This window comes from Gossypium hirsutum, chromosome D06 (genome assembly GCF_007990345.1).
Source record: "Gossypium hirsutum isolate 1008001.06 chromosome D06, Gossypium_hirsutum_v2.1, whole genome shotgun sequence".
NCBI classification, from domain to species: Eukaryota; Viridiplantae; Streptophyta; class Magnoliopsida; order Malvales; family Malvaceae; genus Gossypium; species Gossypium hirsutum.
Genome location: NC_053442.1, coordinates 23,006,222 through 23,015,780, shown reverse-complemented (window position 1 = coordinate 23,015,780; position 9,559 = coordinate 23,006,222). Strand labels below are relative to the sequence as shown.

The 9,559-nt window shown below is 35.9% G+C and overlaps 1 pseudogene; it reads left to right on the top strand.

Annotated features, from left to right (window-relative positions):
- The first annotated feature begins 289 nt into the window (after positions 1-289).
- Positions 290-390, top strand: LOC121218896 (uncharacterized; annotated as a pseudogene).
- Positions 391-9,559: the final 9,169 nt, after the last annotated feature.

The following is a 9,559-nucleotide window of genomic DNA, read 5'->3' as shown; positions in this document are numbered from 1 at the left end:
GGTTTCTGAGTCGAACATGTAGCTTCAAGTAGCATGATTCATTGATGGCTTAATAGTGGTCTCTAGATGATGTAATTTTTCCAAATTTTGTTGATATTTGTTGCCTTCTTTGACCACCTGAGCCATTTATGGTTTCAGGCTATAAGAAAAGTGCTTGTTAGGCCACATGTATGACTTTATTGCCATGTCCTTCAATCAATTGACAGGCTTGCTCGTAGGTTTTTTCATGAAGGCTCTTAAGCTCCCATCCAATCTATTATAAAAAATTTACAATTGAAGCCAATCTTGCATACCGGGGTGTGGGCATTTCTTAATAAGCGATTTGAAGTGTTCCCATGCTTCATATAAATTCTCACCTTCGAATTGCTTAAAATTAGCAATGTCGCGCCTTAATTGGACGGTTCAACTAATGGGGACAAATTTGCGTGAAAATTTCCCGCTAAGTTGTCCCATGTCGTGATGGAACATGGCTCGTGGAAATTGAGCTATTCATAAGCATTGTCACAAAGCGAGAGCGAGAACAAATGGAGACGAATCGCGTCATTGGTCACTCCGTTGTATTTGAATGTGTCGCGCAAATGTAGGAATCTCTTTGAATGCTGGTTCAGGTCTTGCATCATGTTTCCCCAAAATTGCAAATTATTTTTGTATCATTTGGATGGTGGTCATCTTAATTTTAAAATTTTGTGCGTTAATTGTAGGCCTCTCGATACTACCTCAAACAATGTCTAAAGTGGGAAGCATGTATTCGCGCAATGTCTTCTCTGGTTGAGCCATATGTGGCTCTCTTCTGAACTGTGCTGGAGGTTCGATGTTTGTTTTCAAATAGGGGGTTTCCTCATGGCAAGTCAACCACTATAGGTGGATTGTTTTGCATTTCCTATCGGGCTTGCCTTAATATTCTCTCCGGTTCAAGATCTAGCTTAACTAGAATGGTTCCACTTCAAGTCATACATTGAAATGGAAGAGAAGTTGAAATAAATTAAAATCAAATAAAAAAAATTGTATTTATAATCCTAAATGTTCCTATATATCCTATTAAAATGCAGAAAATTAAATTCAAGTCTAATGCCAAAACCTCCCCGGGAACGACACCAACAACTTAATCGCTGCCAGATGTGCGAACGTCTGGGCTGGAAATACTGCAGCAAAATGGATAAATAATTAAACAATAGTGTCTGCAAGTATACAGATCAAATTGTAATATAGATTAGTGTTACAGCAAAACACTTCGGGAAGCATTTCAAGGATCGTACCAAAGGGAGGTTGAATTAAACCTAAATTAGCTTTCTACACTAATAGGGCTAAATAGTACCGATTTAAAATTATATTACCAAAACCAAATTGAAATTGATTACTTAAACTAACATAAAATTTATCTAAAACTAAAATAAACCAACTAACAGTTGAAATAAATCCAATAAAACAAGCAAGGGGTTAACTCACTTCAGTGATCCTAATAAACTTCAGAATTTGGGTTTTTTCGAGTTAGCTATTAATTAACCAGTTAATACCTCTCGGCCTCACTTTTTTGACTAGGATAAATTATGATTTACTTGGTAAAATTATCTCTCGATCTCATTTATCCTAAATTACTTCCTAAGGGTATCACTTCCTAAGGTTTAATCGCACATAATTTAAACCAACTAACTCGTATTTCAACCTTTATTCATCTGTTAATTTTTCACACATCCTTTCGTTAATCTCCCTAAGGAAATTATCTACTCATGGATCTAGATGTAATAATCCTAAACTCATATTTAACATGCAAGGCAACAAATTAAATAAAAAGTAAGGACTAGAGAAATAAGTCCGTTTCGATCTCAATTTGTGCTTGGATGCAAAATCTCCTTTAACAATCATGAAAAACACTTCGATTGCAATTGGAATCAATAATAAAATAACAAAAAACTATTATATTAAAGCTTTGGATCAAAATTAGATCCAAGTTAAACAAGAACAAAAGTATGTAAAATACTAAATTGGGAGGAAAATAAAAACTAAAGCAAAACCCTAAAATAACTAAACGACTCACTTAGCCAAGCCTCTTCAAATGAGACTTAATATGCCTCTTTATAGAGTTTATGGTTAGACCTATTTAAGGTAAATAAATACTCCAAAAATCTGATTAAGTTACATTGTATGGACTAAAATATCCTTAATTAAAATTTCATCTTGTCATTGGTGTTGCGACACCATAGGATCGATGTAGTGACACTGCCTTCATTTTCTGGGTATTTTGGCTTCGAAGTTCTCTGTTGCGACACCATTCCCTAGTGTTGCAACGCTGCAATCGCCATTCATCTTTTAAGCCTGAAAATAGTGTCCTACATACTAGATAGAGCCGTTAGATCATCCCTAGGACCATAGTGGCCTTTTAGGTCATAACATAACTTAAAATTGCGTAAAAACACTTATTTTGCATAAATTAAACATAAGATAATAAAATCCAAAAATGAAATAAAAATATATAAAAATGTTATAAAACATGCTCGTTAAGTGTCGAAAAGACCTTAATTTGCCACAACGAATTGTGGTAGATCAAGAGACACTTGAGGTAGTTGAGGGATACACGAATGAGCTAAACTTGATAAAGGAGCAACTCAGAGAATTTGTGTTGGAGTCTCTTGGTTCCAATGTGGAAAAGATGCAAGAGATGCTCAGTTCCACTATGAATGAGCTTAAAGTAAAGGACGATGTTCTCGAGGCCATGGTGATGGCCTTGAAGGAACAAATTGATGAGCTCAAGGGAGAGCTCATTATCTATAAGGCTACTTTGAGCAATGAGATGTTGGCTTTGTGATCGAAGCAACGCAAGATGGATGTTCCCAAACCAAAGAAGTTTAAGGGGGAAAGGTCTGCAAGGGACGTAGATAACTTCTTGTGGGAGATGAAACAGTACTTCCATGCGATAGGCATTGAGGATGATGCCATTAAGTAAACGTTCAATTTATTTTACTGATGTTGCTTTTATGGTGGCATCGTAGGTCCACAGATGAGAAACGTGGTGGGACTACAACTGGGATTTGGGAAGAATCAGTTTTACCAACAGTATGACGAGAAGAAGGCTTGTATTAAGTTGCATCGGCTTATACAATAAGGCATTTTCAAGAGCATGTTCGGGAGTTCAATGAGTTGGCTTATACAATAAGGCATTTTCAAGAGCATGTTCGGGAGTTCAATGAGTTGATGTTTCAAATCTCTGACTTGAGTGAGAAAGAAGCATTCTACTAGTTTGAAGATGGGTTGAAGCCATGGGCAAAGCATGAGTTATGCCGACAAGGTATCACTGAGCTTACTGTAGTCATGGCCGAGGTAGAATCTTTTTTCGAGCTTGGTTTGAAGAAAAATTAGTTCGAGTCTTCCAAGACCAAAGAGACAGGCAATGGATGGGGGAGACCATAAGGGAGAATGGGACAAAAATGGCAACGATGGTAACTATAAAAATGGTGGTAATGAGAGACCACATAATGGGAAGTGGAAACACAACAACAAACCGAAGGGGCTAGTGAAATGTTTCCTTTGTAAGGTTCGCATATAGTGAGGGATTATCTGAAGAACTCTATGTTTTCTAACATTGAAGAGGATGATGAGCCAGGTAGAGCATCAATAAGGCTTGGTTGTGTTCTGTCGAAGCCAAGATGGTTAGAGAAAGTGAAAAGAAGCAAGTGTAGTGCTTCTTATATATTGGTTCACATAGGATGTGGGACTGTCCGAAGCAATCCAATATACCTACAACCAGTAAATGAGAGAAAGCGAAGCCTGATAAGAGTAAGGCTTCAAAGCTTGGGCCAATGATACTAAATTCTATGAAAGCAAAGAGGGGCTACAAGTAGAAATGGTTTATGTATATGAACATCAACATCGCAAGTCAAAGAAATATTACTCTTATTTACTTGGGGCATAAGAACTAATCATATTGGAGAAAGCCATGGGAAAAATTGGCCTCTCAATTAGCAAATCAAATAAGAAGATCAATATTGTAAATTCTGAAAAGGTCCCAACTATGGAAGTAACACAATGAGTGGAGCTATAGATCGATCAATGGAAAGGAAATGAAGAATTTGATGTAATTCACTTAGATGAATACAACTATGATTTTAGCTTGAATTTCCTTGACAAGATTTATGCTCTGTTGGTTCTGAGGATTGTATATGTATCTTGGATACTCGATAACAAGTGCCGGTGAGTTGTGACATGAGGGGAGGAACCAAGGAACTGTAGACAATCCAACTAGTTGAGGATATTCATTGTGGGAAAGACATTGACTCTATAGATAGAAGTGTTACAAAGACCTCTTGGAAAGGTTAGAGGTGCAGCAAACTTATATGAAGCCTGTTGAGTCATCAATAGGGCTACCACCTACGAGAGAGGTGGGTTGTGCTTTAGACTTTGGGAGAAAAGTTGTGATGCAAACTAGGCAGTTAGAGTGAGTAAATGCAATGAGCAAGGTACATCTCAAACAATTATCTAATGTTTTACATTATGACTTACCATTGGCTTGGCAAATACACAGAGGCCTTTTCAAAGTTCTAAAGTGGGTAAGTTGTGGGGCTTACAAACCAAAGCCAGTGGCAACAATCAAGGTTAACCCGACATTCAATGTGGGCATGTTTAAGCCTATTTGTGTGGAACAAGGGGATTTTGGTCGAGTCAAGTCACAATGTGGGCAAGTAACAGTCGTAAACTCTTGCGGATGAGGTGTGCCAAAGAGGGGAGAAACTATTCAAGTTAGGAGATAATGGTAACCGAGGTAAGTGTTCTGAGGGACGGGACTACCCAACATAAAGGCTAGTCAGGAATCGGTCGAGGCATTAAGAAATTTTTAAGGTGAATCATTCTAGTGTCATTTCAAGAATGCAACGAGGGCGTTGTAAGAATGGATGGGGTAGAATTTCACAAGCCGCAAATTAAAGCCTATGAAAGTTACGCAAAGAACGTCTTATGGAGGTCAATCAATTAAATAAGGCTCATTCGACCCATTTGAATCAACTCGATTTGTGGAACATGTGGAGAAACCCATCTACTTGAAGCCTTGGTGGCTAAGTGAAGCACTTTAGGAAATTTAAGGCTACCATGGTAAATAGGGAAACTTATCTTAAAAAAGGTGATATATGATAATATTTTATTTTGTAATCTTAAAGGATTGAAATCAATCTCTTAAAAATCTCAATTGTAGATAGATTTTAATCTTGATCGTCGATGTTTACTATTTGTTTAGGGGGAGCTCAACTATAAATAGAGGCCTTCACCCTCATTTGTAATCATTCCAAGATACTCACTTGTAATCCTTAAAAGTAATAGAGATACTTTGAAAGCATTTACTCAAACACTTGGCGTGTTTTTGCTTTCTAGTGCTATTTTTTGTTCTTTCGTTGCTCTTTTGTTTTGAGTTGTTTCCCTATGGATTGCGAGACGAAAGTTCTAACCCTGTAATAGTAAAAGATCCTTAATTCATGCATATATATATATTAGTTTCATATTACTCTTGGTCTTGTATTTGGGATGGATGTATTTAAAATTTATTTTGTGATCTGGCTTGATAGGTTGAGTCATGGGTGATTACGGTTGCTTTTCATGAGCATGCATGCTTATAGTTCTCCTTTAATTTGAGCTTTAATTTGGTTGAGCATGAAACTCAATTTTATTGACATTATAAATATTGAAATATACTAGCCATTGATTTAAGGATGTTTTGATGAATTATGATAAAAATCAAGCTTGTTTTATAAGAAGAGAGGACTAGGAATGTTTAAGGCCATTTTTTAGTGTAATTCATGTTTAATGAATGTGAAGGTGTTTCGATAGTTGTTTTTGGTGATTTAAACTTGGGTTTTGAGCTTTCAAAGTTGAAGTTTTGATATTGGATTGTTTTATGTCGAAACAAGGGCATTTCAAGTTAAATTTTGGCTCTAGAGGTTGTGGTTCCGATATCTAGCCCTAGAGGTATGGACACAAGCCAAGTAGAAAGAAAAACTCTATAGTACTCGGACAGCTTTGAACATCCAAAAGTCAATTTTAAATGGTTTTAAAGTTTAATTTCTTAAATAAATAAACTATTTTAGCCTCAAAAGTGCTCTAGTAGCACTTCTCATTCGTACCTATGTCGGGACAGGTGAGAGGTGTTACATAAACTATATACAATCATAATAACTCACATTTGCAATTCACTATAATGTGGTAATAATCATGAATGTTATTTTTATGTGCGCTTAATGTTTGTTCTATTAAAATTTATGTTTTGTCGCATTAGGTCATGTAACACTCCTAACTCGTATCCATCGTCGGATCAAGGTTACGAAGCATTATCGGAATAAACAGATTAGATAAAGACATTTCATATTAATTAACATTCATGTCAAATTTTTTTCATAAAGTCCCTTATGTGAGCCCTCGAGGCCCAAAATATGCATTAGAAACAAGTCAGGACTAAATTGGGTACTCAAAGAATTTTTCGCAAAATTTCAAAACTTTTCCTAGGTCTAGGGGACACATGCTCGTGTGGTCAGGTCGTGTGGTTCACACGGCCATCTGACACGCCCATCTCCCAGGCCGTTTGGGCAATCAAAGTAGGGCACACGACCATGTCCCAGCCCGTGTAACTCTTTGACTTGGGTCACACGGCCAAGTCACACACTCGTGTGTTAGGCCGTGTGTAGGTGCAGGGGTTACTGGCCAACCCACATGCCCGTGTGCCAGGCCATGTGAAAAATCCTGAGCATTCTATTTTGAATTTTTAAGATGCAGGGGACATACGACCACAACACACGCCCATGTGCTAGGCCGTGTGTCACACACGCCCGTGTCTCTTCCCGTGTGGACAAAATAAGGCCATTTCTAAGCCTTATTTCTCACCCAAACATGTCTTCCACCTACATTATCACTTAAACACATTCACAAACCATATCAAAGCACTTTAAACAGATCAAAACCATGTCTTAAACTTGACATATTACACATACAACCAATGTGCTCTTAGGCACCTTAATAGACAATTTATTAATATGTCATTCCAAAACTTATACTTACCTAGATACCAAATGCACATATATGCTTAATCAATTTCATACTTCAAACATGATAATATCATATATATATATCAAAACATGACCATTACAAGCCATTCCAATGGCTAATTACAACTAAAACATTTATATGCCAACATTGACCAAGTTAACCTATATATGCTATTATAACCAAAGTTACTTTACTAAATATACCGAGATGAGCTGATAGATAGTGTGATGATATCTCTGCCAAGCTTCCAACCCAACGAACCTCTGAATTACTATAGAACAGAAGGAAATAAAACAAAGTAAGCATATTATGCTTAGTAAGTTCGTATAGCGGGAAATTAACTTACCAATTATTTACATTTAAAGTAAGCATGTAAAATTCATCCAAAGAAATTTGGCAATTTGCCTAAACACATATAACTTCAAGAAACATGTTAGTCTTGTATTTTATGTGAACATCAAGAAACAAGGATGAGCTCATCATGTAACAATTTTCATATAGATAAGCTTTCCACATCATATATCCATATAACATGTACATTTCCATAATAATTCATCTCAAGTTCAAATTATTCCATGTCGGAACTTTACCCATTGAATTTATTAGAAATATCGATGGATACACAGGTAGTACACTTGAAGTGTACAAACTGTAATTCGTCAATTCATATTCGGGAGTGCTCCTTAGAGCACAAAATCGGGAAGCCCTCTCTCGAGCCATATAACGGGAAGCTCATGTGAGCCATGTAATGGGAAGCTTATCCAGGCTGTATAACGGGAAGCTCATAAGAGCTATAATCGGGAAGCTCATGCGAGCCAATAATGAGTAGCTTTGAAAAGCCATTAACAGGAAGCTCCAGATAGCCATATATCGGGAAGTTCAAGTGAGCCATAATCGAGAAGCTCCAGAGAGCCATTAACGAGAAGCTCACAAAGAGCCTTTAATCGGGAAGCTCACGAAGAACCATATATAGGGACGCTCATAAGAGCTGTGGTGTGTCTACAACACATGTAGAATCACAACCAATCGGGATGCTACAAAGAGCTATTAACAGAAAGCTCGCAAGAACCATATAACGGGAAGCTCGAGAGGTCCATATATCGGGATACTCTTTGAGCTATGGTGTGTCCGCAACATATGCAGGACCACAACCAATTCGGGAATCTTGTATCCATCGAATTTCATTTATTCAATCGAGACTTAACGTTTGTCGGGCATTGTCGGATATGCGATTAATTTCATATACATAGAAATAATACAATCACATGCATATAATTCAGTTAACACATATGAGTTCTCAATTTAGTTACACGAACTTACCTCGACAATGTTCGTGTACGCAAAATCTACTAATCCGTCACTTTTTCTTTTCCATGATCTAACTTTGTATTTGAGTTATCCGGATCTATACGAATGAATTTAACATCAATTTAATACAATTCATATCCAATTCAATTCAATTCACATCTTAGGAAAAATTACCATTTTGCCCCTATACTTTTTAATTAATGATGAATTCGTCCCTAGGCTCGAAAAATGAAATTCATGCAATTTAATCATTATTTCAAGCCTAGTCAATTTTTACTTATAACATTTTTACATATAACATGTAATTCATAAAATTTAGAATTTTTCCATGAATTTTACATCTTTACAATTTAATCCCTACATCACAATTTCATCAAAATTCATTTTACAAAAGTTGTTTATCTATGAACAACCTTTCATTTTCTACCATAAATTCTATAATTCATGTATATTCATCCTTGGCTAAACCCTATTACTTTGATAACTTTGCAAATTAATCCCCGAGATAGCTAAATTAAGCTATTACAATCTTGAAAACATAAAAATCATTAAAAACGAGACAAGAATGCTTACCCAATTAAGCCAAATAAGCTTGCTTGAGGTCTTTTCTCTTAGCTAGGGTTTCCATAAAAAAAATTTGAGAAAGATGATGAAAAATATGATATTTTCATTATTTAATTACTTATCATCTTTTATTATTTTTACTTTCCAATTTAGTCATTTTCTTTAATTAATTTTCCATGGATGAATCATCATACTTATCTACTAACTTCTCTTAATGGCCTATTTTTCATATAAGGACCTTCAATTTTGAATTCCATAACTATTTGATACTTATAGCTACTAGAACCCAACTTTTGCATTTTATGCAATTTGGTCCTTTCTTTCTAATTAGACATGTAATCGGTAAAAAATTCCTAACGAAATTTTCATACGATATTTCTATCATAATGCAGACCATGAAATAAAATTAAAATAATTTTCTTTTCGGACTCGGATTTGTGATCCCTAAACCACTGATTTTCATACGATATTTCTATCATAATGCAGACCATGAAATAAAATTAAAATAATTTTTTTTTCGGACTCGGATTTGTGATCCCTAAACCACTGTTTCGATTTTACTGAAAACGGGCTGTTACAAGTTGAGTGGGAGAATGTAAGATTTTTAGCCCAATTTTGTGAATCCAGTTAAGTTTGGGGTCCAATTTAAAGGGAATAAAAGTTTTGCTTT